Below are 17,149 nucleotides of genomic sequence, written 5' to 3' on the forward strand. Positions count from 1 at the left end.
TATCCATTGTATGAATTTGAAAACTGCGGCCTTACTGTGTTTGCATTTGCTACACCCACACGGAGCTTTCCTGAAAGCCCCTCTGGTTCTTGCCACTAACTTAGCCCAGCAAGTCTAACGGGGAAGACATTCAAAGCATTTTCAGCCTCTGTGCCAGGAGAAAATTTATGGTGCCGCCTCCACCTCCCACTCTCCCCACTCCTTTTCGAGACCTTGGAAAACCCCTATCATCTTAAATTTACCTACTTTTTCAGTTACAGATACCAACATGGAGGTAGTCAACTGCACATCATCCTGTGGCAGCATCAGCAGCAGCCTTGCTGAGGGTTTGCTGCCCCACACTAATGCTGGGTTGATGCAGATTCACTATCCAGTCTCATGGCAATCCCCTGGGAACTCAAGACCTTATTACTGCTCTTCATATGTATTTTGCTTGAAACAAAACAAAAACACACTCCTCTATTAAGATGCTGCCAGAAATAAGAAATAAATTAAAAAGGTGGATTGATACAATTCCTTCCACTGGAGCCTCTAATTTAATGCAGCAGTTGCTGTATTGTCATTTCAAGAGAATAACAGACTCAAAGCAAAAAGATTTCCCTTCTGGCCGTAACACAACAATCTGTCATTTTGCTACAGAAGAAGACATTCATGCCAGGTTTTTTGGTGGTTATTTTCATCTTGACCCCCTTTTAATGTCAGTTGTTGATGTCCAGCTCTTTAAAGGAAAAGCCAACTTTGCTGTTTCCCTCCAACAGTTAGTTGCTTAAGAGAAATCACACTGCCTTATTCTTGTAGTTTCCAGCATTCCAGTAACAAAGCATCATAGAAAGATATTATGTTTTTAGCAACGGCTTAAATCTTATATCTGATGCCAGGTAAGGCTTCCCTTTCCTCATGCCCTTTCTATTTTAACCTAAATAATAACTGATGAATCTCATTCGCTCCTTACTTCCACGTTTGTTTACAGTTGTCCCTTTGTACTCTTCTGTATAGTAAGATTTCAGCATCCCCAGCATCCTGTTATGAAGCACCAAATGGATTTTAACCATGTTCTAGGTCACGCTGCTATGTCTGGGCCTTTGCATGCTGGGTGTGGTACTTATGTTCTGCCAATCAGGTTTTGCTTTGGCTGATTTTTTTTTATTTGATGGTTTAAAAGATATGTAGAGTATCTTACTACTCATCTACTACATGCTTCAGCACTGCATTTATCTTCCAATCCTTTTCATTTTTGCTGCAACAGCTAGTGTGCAGATACTTTTCTTATCTTAACGAGGGTTTCTATTTATATTGGTGTTTTCTTCCACAAATAGCAACATGAAAAACCCTCCCTTCGCTTTCGCTGAAAACTCATAATCAAGGGTCCTGAAATATACTTTTGCATAAACAGTTTCTTGTCTGCTCTATTCTAGTCTTCCACTCTATTACCCATCATGAATTCAGACATGGAAACACACTACAGCTAATGGCTAAAACAATTGGCAGTTTTATTGCTGGCTTTGCCAGAAATTTTCTGAAAGGCAATTAACCATTCTGTGCCTTGATTTGCCACTTTAGAATGGAAATTACAGGAACATACTATTTCAGAAGAGTAGTGTGAGGACCTATTAATGCTTACGAAGCACTTCAGATTTCTAAGAAATCATTAGCTTAACGAAAGTAGTATGATTAGTAGCAAGTACTGAGTCATTAAAAGATTAAAAAAGTTCATGCTGGGGGAGGAGAAGGTACCTAGGAGATGATAATTGCTCAGCCCTGCTAGGAACACAGTTTATTCTGCAGTGTAGATAGTGCCAAGCCACATTCCCAAATCATGTTACAGCCCAACCAAAACCAAAGGCTATCACATAATTCAGGGACAAGGTGAAGACACAATTCACAGCCCTGTCTATACTGCAAGACCAAAATGTGTCAGTCACACTACAATGACGACTATCAAAAAAGCTGATTTTGCAGCATAGCTTGACTGATTTTACACAGTGGCTTCTTCCTGTTTGCTTTTCCCGTTCTTATTCCAACACTGATAGGTGTTGAGGTGCTAATAATGGTCAAAAGCCCAGTGTAGCCAATCTAGACTAAATTCATACACAAGGTGCAACACTTACAGAGTTTCTGATACTTGATGTTGGGTGTGAAAGTGACATATCACACACTGAAGAACATGGCTTTGAGGCCTCCGTCTTTCCATGACCCCATTCAATCTACCTACCACCAGTGGTCCACTTGGAAGAGAAGGAAAGCAACTATGGCAATGACCTACACATTGGGGCAAGCAATGTGAACAGGCTTCTTGGATTGAAAGAGACACATCAAAGGTGTATTTCTTTATGGCAGAGCATCACCCTACTCCTCCCTTATCAGATGGCACAACGCATGAGACATGTCTCCCTCCTTGTAGCCCAGTGTGTCTCAGTCTTATACCTACAGCCAAGTAGATGGATGGTGCTTGTTTAATGGTTTCCTGTCTTCGTTCTCCTCTAAGAAACCAACCCATCAACACCTTTCCGGAGCTGACAGAATTGCCATGGTTGTGATCAACTGCCTAGGTATCTTCTGTCATAAAATCAAACATTTTATTGAAGTAGTATTAAAATAAGTACAGAAAAAAACTTTGTGTTTTTTTTGTTGTTGTTGTTTTTTATTTTTTCATTTTGAATTCAACAGACAAGTTGTTTGCATTTGATGCTATTACAACTGCAGAGGCAGTTATTGCTATGCTACAGACTTCAGACTTGTTATGATTCAGGAAAGTGGGTTTTGATGTAAATTTTAGAGCCTGCATGTCACAGAGCTGCCTTATGTTCTACTTGTAAGCTGGCGAACAAAGGTCGTCAACAATAAAAATTCAGACATTAAATATATTCATGTCTATTATTGTTTGACGAAGCCAAGCAAGAGGCTGCTGAAAAGCTCTTTCTTTAAATTTAATTGCAACTACCACTGCTCTTCCCGCACCACTGACAGTTCAGAGAGCCTGTATATGAAAGGACTTTGCAAGGAAAAAAAAACCCTGTGTCTCACAGTTCCATTTAAAAAATCTGTACTATTCCTTTCTCCACTCTCAGTTTTAAATTCTCCTGAAGCAGCAGTTTTAACCAGTTATTTTTCCTTTACTATTTTCACCACTAAAAATAAATAGCTACTGAAATACAGCATTAGATTCTAGAGACTGGGACACATGAAGCCAACCATAATAAAAAAAAAAAAACAACCAACCAAACAACAAAAACCTACTTCCACACCAAAAGGAAGAAAAATTGGAGAAAGAAATATCACAGGAAGGGACAGCTGCAACTTTAGAGGAATAAATTAACTGCTTACATAACCACTTTCACATATCCTTCTCACCTAAAATACACACTTTATTGAATGTACTTCACTAGATTATATGAACATCATCTGAAACGGAAAACCCAGCAAGCAGGTCAAATAATTATTTTATCCTCAGTAACAATCATTTAGTTCTTCCATTCTAAATTCTTCCACTATGAGGTTTGAGGAAAGCTGTTTTGATTCTTTGTATTTTCATTTCCCAATCTGTCCTTCAGGGATAATAAAGCAAATCTGACCATAAGGAGAGACTGAGACAATTTTGTTCTCTCTCAACGCTTTCTTACAGCAGGGAAATTACACATTTCTCTAAAACAATATCAAAGGTGTTACTCCTAGCAGGCTCTTTTTATTCAACAAATTCAATATTTTAAAGCCAGGAAGTTTGCCAGACCTTAACTTCCAATAATGCAATTCTAAAAGGTGACAGGAACACACATAAAGCTTTTTTTTTAATATTAGAAAGTTGTACTGTATCTGATCTTATTTTTCAACAATTACATTAACATTATGCTTCACAGACCAGGGTAAACTGGATGTTATCAAACAGTATTTCCCATTTCATTAATATTTGTGTTAGCCAAGCAAAAATTCTTGTGGTTTAGTCAAGACCTATATATCATTCTAATACATAAATACCTTAAAGAATTTGGTTTAATTGTAGCAGTTCTTATTGAGACTACACTTCTTGTGTGAATTAGATAAGGTAACTGGTCAGTTACCACGATCCCAGATTTGTATTAAAAAATAGCAAGTGAATAAATAAGATGAATGATAAATAACAATACAAACAGGGTCTACAAGACTTTCCCCTCGGATAGGGTGAATAAGGCACCTGGAAACTAGCTGACAGAATAAATATCGAAATTGCAATTTCATACTGGGAAGCTGAATCAGGACAGAAGAATCTTTAATACATATATGGATCAAAGGAGAGAAGTTTGTGTTGCTCATTCAAGAAGTGATGAGGTTATGAGCAGCATGTCAGGTTGGAAGGATACCTGGGAATAACTGACTTGCACTGGACAGATGCAAGACGTTACATCTGTATGTGTAGAACACCCAGTGATGTACACATAGAAAAAGACAGAATGTCAGAAAAAGACAAATACAATGAAACTTTAAAAGGTATTTATGAATTCACACTTCCGGATTTCCTGATTTCTGTTTGGATTTGTATTTACTATTACAGAAACAATAATAATTCTCAGATATGCCACTGGTGGGCAAGTAAACAACTAGAAAGATATTCCCACACTTCTGGCTCATAAAAGACAAAATCCAGGTAGTGGATTTTGTGACTAACTCAGCAAGGCAAAGGAAGACAAACAGAGGAGGTCCCAACAGCAATGGCATTCACTATCTTTGAAATAATAATGTCAAGCTTAAAAAAATAAATAGTCCATTATTCCTGGCATGTGCTGAGAAAATACTGTTCCCCCCACCTCAAGCTGCATGTGTGTAATAGCAGAACTTCACTTTTTTATAACTGCTGTTTATCTGATAAAAGATGAAAGATTATAAATAGATTTTGTAATTTTAATACATATCCATATAGCAGTAAACAAACCCTTCCTCAAGATCATCTTTGATCTATATTAAATCTACATTTAAAAATGGCTTCAATAATAGAGGTAAAACATTTTCATGCTAATAAACCAAATAGTACATATGAACAGGGTTTGCGCAGATCTGCTTATGACATGTGCTTACAAACCCATTCATGCATTTGTCCTGGTCTCCACACATACACTTGTGCAATGTCAATAGTATCTGTGTTTGTATCTAGCCATTAATTTATATTGCATAAATATATCTGTGCTATGCTTGATTAAACATTGGGTATTCTTGTGTACCTCTCAAATATGTAAATAGGAACAAAGGATTGAGGAAGGCCTTTTGGCAAATTGACTTTTGCTCCTACAGTAAGCCATCTGAAAAAGCCCATTCCATAAAAAACTGTTCCCAAGTAAGAACTCAGTTTCTAACCCCTTTGCCCCAAGAATAATCTATGCCAAAACTATTCTGATACTGTGAATTCTTCTGCTGATCTCCCTGAAGCAATTCAGCAACCAGTTCATAGCTATTTTTCATATTGTGTGCTCTCATTTTCATTTCATCCTCTCTCCTCATGGCGTATTTCAGACAGCAATCATCCCGCCTCCCAAGTTCTCTGCACAAATACACAAGTGGGTATTCTTTTACATGCTACATACAGATGTTGAAGAGGCAATGTTTTGACGAGTTATACGTAAGCTCCAATGTGGTGCTTGCCTTTAGGGCTCTATTGCCAAATATTTCACTTTCCCTCCACCCTTCTCAGCTTGAGACCCCAAGACTGAAAGGCATTGGGAAAAAAATTAATAAATTCAAAGCAGCTTTCAGACAAGTTCATACCACTCTGGTTTTCATATATGACACAAATAATAGATAAGAGCTATGCACTGAGCATTTTCCAAGCCACATTACAGACATTTCAGCTCTGTTGAAGTATAGCTCCCCTTAGGCAGCTTTGCCTCTCAGAAGCCAAAGACCAGGAAGCTCAAGACCAAGGTGCTCTACTTGGCACCTGAGGCAAAAGAGGCTACGCACACCGAGCAAATAAACTGCAGCCAGCCCCCAAAGGGAGCCCTTGCCTTGATGTCTGGTTAATAGTTAATGCGCAGGGCAAGTCCTCCGTCGCCAGGAACAACCTGTGAGAAATGCAGCATGCAGTTATAGGATCGCTGCTGAGAGCTGAATTCCAATGTCTACTGAAATAGCAAGAACTGTTTCCATTTAGAATAATGTGTTAATTAGTCCAAATGAGATATCCGGGCACAGCAACCATCAGGTTCTCATGGGAGTAAAAGGTGGCTAGAATAGTTGTTCAAATGTATTCACAATCCCAATACTACAGTCTCTAAACAATAACACTCAGGTGCCAAATAGGTTAAACACATTAAAAGCCATACTAGCATGAAGAGTGACAGCATGTGTGTGCTGCATGGAACACAATAAATGTTTTTAATCAATAGAACACATTTCCTAAAGAGTTCAAGATGCTTTGTAAACGTGAAATAACACACAGCCTGTACAGGACATTATTTTTCCTCCTTCTCTCCACTTCAGGAAGGCTAATGGCGTGTCCTTAACTGCACTTTTTCATTTCTCTCATCCCTTCAGTTGAATCTAGAATGATAAAACTTTTTCAAAGAGAGAGAAGGGAAAAGGTTGCCCATTTTCCCAATGCAAGCAAAGGCTGTCCTGTAAGCAGTACAGGTCACTGTGAATGTAGGAGCAAATTAGACACAGCCACTATTTTAATTTCCTATATATAAAAGACAGTACACTGGAGGACCTTAAGGATACTTGATAGATCTCAGTTTTCAAACCACCACCATGAAATATGCAAATAAAACTCCTTGTTGATTAATCAAATACTAAAATAGAGTATAGTCTTCGGGACCATGTGGGTTAACACTAAGTGTTACTTGTATATCACCAATCAGATAAGCAAATTAAAGTTAACAAAAACAGCTAACAGAGCAGCCCATGTTGATTAAGCTTGGACACTGCTTTATTGGAAAGCCCACTCACATTCCAGTGGTTTTGTAAAGGTTACACAGTAGATCAGCCACAATCAAAAGTACAAAACCTGCAACCCCATTTTTCCTTTTTCTTGCTTTATCTAAAAAAATTAGCACTGTTTCACTAAGGGGAGAAAGACTTCGTAGAGCAGTAAGGATGATAGGAATTGTCAGAATTATCTACAAACCCTTCAGACAAGATCCCAAAGTTCAGACTTCACAATTTGAAAAGCTTACATCTGTTCATAGTGATTTTTCTTAGAATTGTAATAGCAATCTTCCTAACCAGATAGATTAAAAAGCACCAGAAGACACTTCACAGATATTCAGAACTACAACAAAACATGATAATAAGGAGCTAATCAGAAAACAATGAAAATGAAAACCTCAAAACAAAACTGCTTTAGGAATTAAACATTATTAAACTGCAGACTTCAATAAAACCACTTTGTAAAATCATTCATATATGTAAATTGACAAATAAAAGTTAGTATGGCTAGAGGCACTCTTTTCCTTGGGTATAAGACACCCTCTAACTATGCACGACGCTGAACACTACTATGCTTTTTATTATAGTATGATTCTGAAGCTTCGAAGGAGGTGAAGACCCCACTGAACCCAAAGGCACAGAATGGGAAACAGTCTTCTTTCCAAAATGTTTGTATACATTGCAGTCATGGAGGCAGCAGCGGCTCACAAAAACATAGTTAAATTGTTTTTCAAGTAGCTGATAACAGTGCATTTCCTTTGGCATAGGTCTTTGGGTGTGCTGCAAAAATCTCACCGAGCAGTTTGGTAAATGCCCAAGCAGCTTGCCTGGAGAAAAACTCCTACTGACACCACTGGGGACCTGCCTAAACAAGACAACTAATTTCAAGCTAGTTTAGGTATGTTAAAATGAGCAGCATTTACTGAAACACTGACATGACCCAATTAGAAGGAGAAAGGTTGACAGGAATTAAATACTACCCCCACATTACAGTTGCAGCAGGTAGACAGCACATTTAGAGGTGAAGCTACTTGCCAAATATTTTTAACTACCTGAATCCCTCCTTTCTGGCTCCAGATAATTCTCTTCAAGAAAGGTCAGCACATGTGCTGGGTTTTCTCAGATTGCCTCTTCTGATCATATTTCACATCGCTGACTCCCTCACATCCTTGCAAATCCTTAAGATTTAGTAGCCTAGGACCTTCTTCTAAATCTTCCAGTTCTCTATAATTACACATGGTTTCAGAAGTGGCAGAATCATCAACATATAATCATATATTATCAGTACTCGTATTGATGTTATTCTTATATATCCATGCATAAGAGAGCAGCACAACCTCTATGCCCCACTTTGCCAACAGTCTCACATACAGGACGCTGCTTAGGGACTCGGGTCCTGCCGAAATGCAGTCACTACTAAAGACAGCACAACAATTTTTGCAAGGATTGATGGGGAAACTTGCATAGACACTCCGCACTGTAGCGCTGCCCTTACTATAAGGCTCTGCAAAACATGCAAAAACATAATCGAGTCTTCTGCAGAACAAAAATACACATACTCCATTAATTGACTGCAAAGGATTAAACCGACCATATAAAATACTACAATTGAAGTTGAGATTAATATTATTTTTTATTGTACAGGTTTATTGAGGTAGCACTTGTTCATCAGAAACATTTCCCAGCACAAATTCTGATGGCATATTAATTGGGGAATGTTTCTAGACTCACATCAGAATTTCTCATCAAAACCAGTAAACCAATGAGTGTTTCTCGAATGGCTCAGCACGTGGGAGTCCTGTTCAAGCTCCTGATCTGAGTCAGACACAACAAGAATTTGAATCTAGGTTTCCCTCCTCACAAACACAGAATACTAATTGCTCACAGACTTTGGTGTCTCACAAAAATGCTTTGGAGGTGTTTGGTTTACCCCAGTGGAAAACAAAAAAAAAATCTTGCAAGAAAGAAACTTCACAGAAAGTTTCTTCCCTTTAAGCTCTATTTTAAACCCAGTGTTCATTCCACTAAAGCCATCTTGTTTAACAAACAGACATTTGGCTCAACATGCAAAAAGAAGAGCAACTGAGAAAGGGGGCAAACCTGTTAGATACCACTTTGCAGCTGAGAAAGAAAATCAGATAAAAACATCTTAGAAAAGATGCTACAATAAGATAAAGTTTAAGGTTCATATCTGTAAGTTAAGAAAGTTATAAAAAAAAATGTCTCAAGCCTGAAAATTTGCTGCTGCTGCTTTCCCATCAGAACAGACACAGCTAACAGCAGCAACAAATGCATTACAGCACTGCTGGTTTTGAGGCAAGTAGTAAAATAACATTCAAGTTATTAGAACACAAGACATTAATTTAGCTGCATGAATAGACAGGAGAGGGGAAATTCCAGTTCTGTCTAGTTCACATTAATGCTGGAGATCTGAAATTTAAGGGAGAATTCCAAATGAGGTAAATTAAAGCTGCTTCTTCTAGAGAGAAGTAATTTTTGTGAGAATCTCCTGGGTTTTTTTTTTTAAACAGTTAAGTCAAGGAGAAACAGTAGGAAATGTGATCAAAATGCATGCTTAAAAAAAAACACAAAAAACCACACCATGCAAAAAAACCCAACAAAACTCTTGAAGATCTGTAGGTATTTTCAAACTTTTGGGGATGGACCATAATTCTGAAGTTACAAGCTGTCTTCATCAGAACTTTAGATCATATCTAAGACAGCATTGATAATCATCTGGGAGGGTAGTTGCCTTAAATCAAATTACTCTGACTTCTCTCACAAACTTGCTGTATAAAGAAAATCTACAATGTTGTGTGCCATTGTCAATAAAATTATTCCTAATTTTCAAGGGAAAAAAAAGAAGAATCCATATTCTCAGCAAACTGTACTGAGCTTGATGCAGAAAGTAGAAGCCATCTATCAAAACTGAAAAAACTTGAAAAAACTTGAAAAAAACCCAATCACTCCATGCAGCAGTTTGGGCTTTCAAGCAAGTGCATTTTAGGGCTCGTCAGCAGCCCACGGCCATCCCTCTGTGCCTTGTGGCGCACAGACCAGCTGCTGCCCTGTGCGGTGGGTGCCAGCGTTCGCTGCGTAATTCTGCTTACACACATCATGGTGTGCGTGTGTAGGCAAAGCTCCCATCACCTCCCTGCTCAAATAGACACAGGTCCTACTGAAAGCATAATTAAAACTAATTTTATCGAAAGAGACTTAGATTTTTTTATATATATATATTTTTTTTCTTTTTAGATGCTTAATTTGAAAAGCTAAATTCCAGAAAGCCTTTACGGCATATATTAGATGCTCAGTTTCTAATAAAACTGGAATGGTGTTTGGCCTTCTGCTTGAAATTCAGATGAGTTAACCTCGCTTATCTTCTCTGGTCCACTGGGTATAACAACACTCATAATACATGAATGCTCAGTTTTACATTTAAAAGATCAAAAGTTTCAAGAAGTTACAAATGAGGCAACTTGTGATGTCCCTCTCCTTCTCAGGATAAGGGAAATCAGAGGACGGTTGTTGAAAATGGTGGGTTTATGTCCTTTACTTTCACCAATTCTCTTTAAGCTTACCACATGCAAAGATTTATTCTTATACTTTATTCATAAGAAAACCCACCCAGCAAAACTTAAGCAGAGAATTTACATGTCCAGAGAGAGACTGAAAGACCCAGAAGCCCATTACTAATGAAGGTAAATATTACAGGTAAATGAGGAGAAAAAATTGCAGGTAACAAACAAGCATGAGGACAAATCTACTGCTAGTGTAAGCCTCCAAAGCCAGCTAATTATCACATGGATTACTTTGTGTTGCATTTGTAACTCTTCAAATTTCAGATTAAGTGCTGAACCAGTATTAATAGCAATATTTTTTTGCATTTCCTGAGAAATATGGAAATAAAAATTTCTAATTAAAAAAAAAAATCAAACAGAAAAATGCATACTCACGTTGCTTCATATAGTACCATGCCTGAAAAATCTATTACAAATTCCCTTAACAGGTTCTAGTCTAATAATGACTGAGAATTTAAGAATGAGTTCACCTGTGCACACTAACTCAGTATCATACCTTTGGGTAATAAACCATAAAATAACATAAAATAGCAAATGAATCCTGAAAATTAGCAGTAAGTTGTTAGGAAGAAATCTGTAGACTTGAAATAATATTCTTTAAAAAAAATTATCAAAATAAACTAACTCAATACAAGACATTTTAGGAACAGAGCAACTATACTCAGAGTAATTCATAGGACTGTCTGTTCCTTAGAAACCGTCTTTAGCTTAGGCAGACTTTTTCTGTAAAATATTAATTACACAATATTTCTCTCTCTCTCTCTCTATATATATATATACACATATATATCCTCCCTTCCTTCAGAACACGATTCTTAACACAACTTGCAAGACCTTATTCTACTTTTTAATCTTCAGAAATGCACCTGCATGCTTAAACCAAGTGCTGCTGAAGTTTCCTTACTTATATAAAAGCCCAAGATGATGACACCATGCAAATTCACATAATGGAGAGAGAAATAGAGAGAAAAAGAGAGATGACTCCACATAATTCCACTAAGACATCTTTCTTGCAATTGATGGCTGGAGAGGAAACAATGTAAATTGCAAGAACACAGAGCAGGTGGATATCAAAATGACTTCTCCTACCAAAGATTTGATGCTGGGTTTTTTGACTGAAGCTTGCTGATACGCAACCAAAAAAAAGAAATCTAGTATTTTAGTAATGATATAGCTATCATGTATAATTTGATAAGAGCTAAAATTTTCCTTTGCAAAGGTTTAAAATTCTGCTGTATTGTTGTGAGCTATCAGGTTCCGACACAGGAATCCAATTTATGTATACTTTTTATAGACATCATTCAAACCATTCAGCTATTTCTGAACAACAAAACAAGCGTTTGATAACTAGGAATATGCAGTACCTAACATTAGGAAGCTGATCTCTTTCACCAAAATGACATGTGCCGTACAGCATTCAAAAAGTGACATTGTCACACCACACCAAAATCTTGCTTCAAATCGATCTGGCAAGTAATAAATTATTGTTTATTAAATTTTAGTTTGAAATTAATCCTATATTAACTAATTCAAAACAAATGTGGCTCCCCATGCAAACAGCCTCAATCCACTTGCAGGGTCTGTGCAAGTACGAGGGTTCGCTCAACCCATCCCAGTGCTCCCAACTGGACGTTGCTTTGTTTTACCCCTCCTGAGCCTCAGTTCTCTTTGTGAGACATCATGCAGAATTGGAATGAATTTACAGTACATACTCATGCATTAAATATTTGGGAAGCATTTTCATAAATATCTGGCTCTGTTTATTTCAGGTTTGGCTGTCACGCGGATGACAGCAACACTGTTAATGAAATGAATGCAAAACACCCATGCCCCTGGATGCAACAAACCATTTATAAAATCTGGATGAACACCTAGAAAACAGTTTTTTAGTCACACAGTTCTTTCCTTTATTCAATGTCCGATGTACACTTACCTGAAATAAAACAACACCTAAATTAGTATTGCCTCATTAATTTCATGGATATCGCATCTTATCCCATTAGAAAAGCATTTCAAACCATTACTTTTTTTTATTTAAAATAATAAAATTTGTTTGTTTTTATGATTCAAATTTTGAGGCTCTTAGGAAAGCTTCTCTAATTCTGAACACTTGATGTGCTTTTCCTTTTGACCAAGAAACTATTCTCAGTGCTTGCCAACCACAAGCATTGCAGCATCCTGAGGCAGTCTAGCCTATCACCCCCTAAAATGGCAATTGCCTTAAAAAGAAAAATAATTATAAGTCACAAGTTATATATAGATGGTTTGCTCTTTTCTGTTTCTGGGGACACGCAGGCTTGCATTTTCAAGGCTTCTTTTACAAGCTAGAAAACGTGACTAGGAAACTAGAAAAATTTATTTATGGTGTAAGTTAAGATTTTCACTTAAGACAACAGCTTGAATTTTAAGTAAGTTGTATATGGTGAGATTTCTTAAAACAACAACCACCATCACCCAAACACAACCAAACAAACAAGAAGGAAAAACAAAAACGCAGGTGTTGAAAACTAGACTTATACAGCGTTTCCTACTACAGTTTATGCTCTCATTCATTGAAAATTTTCCAACCTTTTTTCCTTGTCGAGTCCATCAAATCTGGTTTGGTATACATTTCACCTCCATATTCTCTGAGTTTTCCAAGAGTTGTGCTACCATTGTGGCTTCTCCTTCACTTAAAAATATAACAAATTTAAAGTGTTCTGCTACTCAGAAAGAATCAGGATATAGATGTTTCCATTACAATTGCATCCCATGAAAGAAATAGGCCAAATAGTATGAGCATTTCATCAGGCTTCGGAACCCGCTTGCCAGAAGCACAATGTTTAATATACTCTCACATACCAAAAGTCCATGAAGATGAAAAATCCCAAACTTCTTGTTCTTCTCGTAAGACTTGACAGACATATAACTAAGTATTGAGAACAACATTAATAAAGGGCTTCCAAAGGTTGATGGTTTATTCTGAGGAAGCTTGTAGGGATTCAAGTATTGCCAATCTATATGGTTCAAAACCTGAGACGGCTTCTGTTCTTTAAACAGAACTTGCATAGACACCAGCGCTTGTCATCTCTGAGGCTTAGGAGCTACAAGTTTTCACTTCTATTTTTAATAGATAAATTGTCAAAGGACTGAAAGAACTACACATTGGTAAGTCTAACCTTCACAAAGATGGATATATCCATTGAATGTGGCTAAATACACAGCTTTGCGCTGTCTCCCGAGATCTGTGCATTTGAGTAGACTGGAGAACTGCAAACTAAGTTTTTCATTTGCCTGCATATTTTATCTGTTATATGTGAAGTTATAAATCAGTTGCACAGGACAAAGTGGAGTTTAATGCCTTCATTGCTTTCCTGAAAAACAATAATCTGATTTGGACTCTCATATTTTAAAAGCTAAAAATATTACGTATTTTTTTAAAAGGAGCAGAACGGAATTTGATTAAGAAAACAATATTAAGAAACGCTCAAAATACTACGTTATGCAATAATGGAAATCAGAAAAATCTGCAGAATTTCAGCTTCTCAAAGACTCTGGAAGAGCATAAACTGCTTCCTTAATGCTAAAAAGAAACATCAGGAGAACTTTAATTTAACTATCAAATGAAATCGTATCGGCAGGAGAGTGAAAATCAACCATATGCATACAAGTAAATATCTTTAACAGGATAAATATTTTATGTATTTTTAAGAAGTTGTATCTTCCATTCATGCCACTCTAAAAACTTATTGTCTTGCCAGAATTGCTGACACATCTTACAGCTCTACACACAATATAGATGATTAATTGGACAAGGGGAGGTAGATTAAATGGTTATCTGCAGCTATGCAACCATGTATTTTTTTTTCTTCCTTTTTTAAACAGATTTTGTTAACAGTTTGGAGCTAGTAAGAAAACAACTTATTTTTTAATAGATATATGTATTTTTTTCCTTGCTTGCAGGTTTTCTCATGGTGCTAGTCACAATTCAAGTTTGTGTGAATAAGAGAAAATGGCTGTCCAAAGCGTTCCTCACATGAACGTTCACTTATAAATCAAGTTCTCATCCCCTCTAAGCTGTTAGTGAACCTCCTATTTTTACCCCACTTTGGCTTTTTATCCACAAAGTCTTACTTAAGAACACACATAGGAAAAAATATAAATATATTTTCAGATAGCTTTCCCTATTCTGCATATACTTCCTATCTAGTGCACATGAAAAACCAAAAGGAATGCAATTGTTAACTTGTTACTTCACTCATTAGGAATTTTGCTTTGAAGGGTTCAGAGAGAAAAACTTACTCTATAACAAGCATTGGAGAATTGAATATAGTACTGCAAGAGCTCAACAAATGTCCCGTTACAAAGAAAGGCTACATTTGCCTACATTTTGTTCCATTCACCAACATGCCAGTTAATAGTTTTTTCCATGAATTATTAATGAATCATTGTGAACAGGCAGGAGAAAAAGGAAATAAAACATGTAAAATTAAGCCTTCAGATTTTTTTTCTTCCCTAGGACTAACAAGAATTCAGCTAGAAGAATCTAAGACAGTACACAAGGACATAGGGATGTTAGCCAAAATAGCATGTACTTACTGGTTCACATTTCCCAGATCAGCTTGTAAACAACTTCCAGTTTACAAATCTGGTAGTTTGTGAACTTGCTAAGTCATCTGGTAAAAGGGAAGGAACAAATGAACCCTAAGACCCATTACCCGTCCATGAACCGATTAAAAAAAGGCTCCTCGTACCATGGCGCCCACTGGGCAGAAGACACAGTTCTGCAGAACAGCAAGATATTGTGAAATAAGCCGTGCAAGTAATATCAGCCAAAGGCTGACATGTTTTAGTTTCCGCAGAGTTAGCAAAAAACAGGACAGTGTCCAAATCTGTTTAGCAGATGATTCTGAGAAAAGTGATTTTGTAAATTAGTGAGAAACAGTGAGTCCTTATTTAAAGGACTGTCTTTGAAGAACCCTTGCACATGTATTTATACACATATGTGTGTTGTGTATTTATACAAATCGAAGTGTAATCTCAACAGCTTTAAAAAAAATAATTCTACAATATTGCCTACAGCATTGTTTTATTGCTATTGAAGTCTGTCATACTTGAGACTAAAAGCTCTGTAAACTATATAAATTTTTTTCCCATTTTAATTGTGATATTTGGGTAGAAGTCTTTTAATATTCTTCTTATGTTTCAACAAACAACATGATTAATCAAGTTAAACTTCCAAATATACACTTTCATACCTTTGAGGGGGGAAACATGGAAAACTAAATGTGTACAAAATACGGCTTCCCTCTGTAATTGCTCCAAGGCCAAGTCTGAGCATTCTGAAATTTGTGGTCTGGTGTCAATAACTCAAAATTTGCATCAGAATTTGTGGCCCATCTCTAGAATTACTTATTTTAAAACAAAAGTTTTCTCATGCCTGGCATATTTACTTCAGTACGCAAAAGATCAAAATGAAAGGCTTTGCAAGTTCATCAGTCCCAATCTTGGTAGCATTGTTCAATTGACCACCTGAAGAATAAGCACAAAACACATTATAGTGAAGTAGAATGAACTCACTGTAAGGTGGCATACAGCTTACTGAATCTCTGTCCACTTTGACTTTGTTTTATGAAAAAAAAGTTCACCCTAAGAAGGCTTGAAAACATTCCAGGCAGCAGCAGATCTTTGGTTTTTCAGCTCAGAGCTATGAAGAGAAGCAATCTGTTTGGTCTCATATTTGAACTAAATTCATGGTGATCTTACATTTTTATTACTGCACATTTCACAACAATAACATAGCAACAATTCCACAAGTTTCGTGCTACATTTCTTTTATTCTACCTATACTCTTCAGCTAAATACTATTATTCTTCAAACTATTACAGGTATCCAATCAAAAATACTTTCCCCTCAAATTGACAGGCAATGATTTCCAAACCAATGGCAACTGCAGCCCATGCAAAAATTTGATCCCACATATTTTTTGTGAGTGTGAATACCCCTAAGGGCTTAGCCCCCAATATGCCTATAGGGCTAACTTTACCCATCTGCAAACGGTTTTACCCATCTTTTTCAATAAAAGTTTTAAGCTAAAAATGTACAAATAGGAGCCTGAACTACTGATACCTTGTGACAGAAGAAAAAAATCTTCACGTGTTTTCTCTTTTTACAGATGCATTTTGACCCAAAATAATTTCCATATCTTTATAGCCTTATACACATCTATGGATACAGAGCAATGTAAAAAACATAAGTACCAGAAGTATCATACTAAAGCGCAGTGTCATAATTCAGTCTTAGGAAGGGAGCAAGGCCCAGAGGTTGGGTGGAGGATAAACAAAAGGCATAGGCACCACACAGCATAAGGCCCTGCTTAAAATCCTCCTGAAATGTAACTTCTACAAACTACCAGAACTGGTCCCCCAGCACTAGTAGCGGGTAGCTAAGAAACCCTTCGCTAATCTCCAGAAAACTTTCAAATAAAAAGGCTGTGGCAGTAACCAAGGCTCTTCTGTGTAAGTAAGGGTGGTGTGTTAAGCACATTCAGGGTGTACATTGTGGGGAAAACTCTTCTGTTGAATTTTGCTTTAATACATGCTCAAGCTTAGCTTCCTAATATTGTCTGACTTCTCCAAACATAGGCAAAGGCTGAGCCATTTTCTGGATGTAAACTCAATTTTCTTGCTCTTTTCCCC

At 36.9% G+C, this 17,149-nt stretch overlaps 1 protein-coding gene across 1 annotated transcript in view; it reads right to left on the reverse strand.

The window, feature by feature from the left end:
• Nucleotides 1-17,149, reverse strand: part of CD247 (CD247 molecule) — a 56,736-nt gene that overhangs the window by 38,485 nt on the left and 1,102 nt on the right. The window lies entirely within an intron of this gene.

Source organism: Nesoenas mayeri (assembly GCF_963082525.1).
Source record: "Nesoenas mayeri genome assembly, chromosome: 1".
Lineage (NCBI taxonomy): Eukaryota > Metazoa > Chordata > Aves > Columbiformes > Columbidae > Nesoenas > Nesoenas mayeri.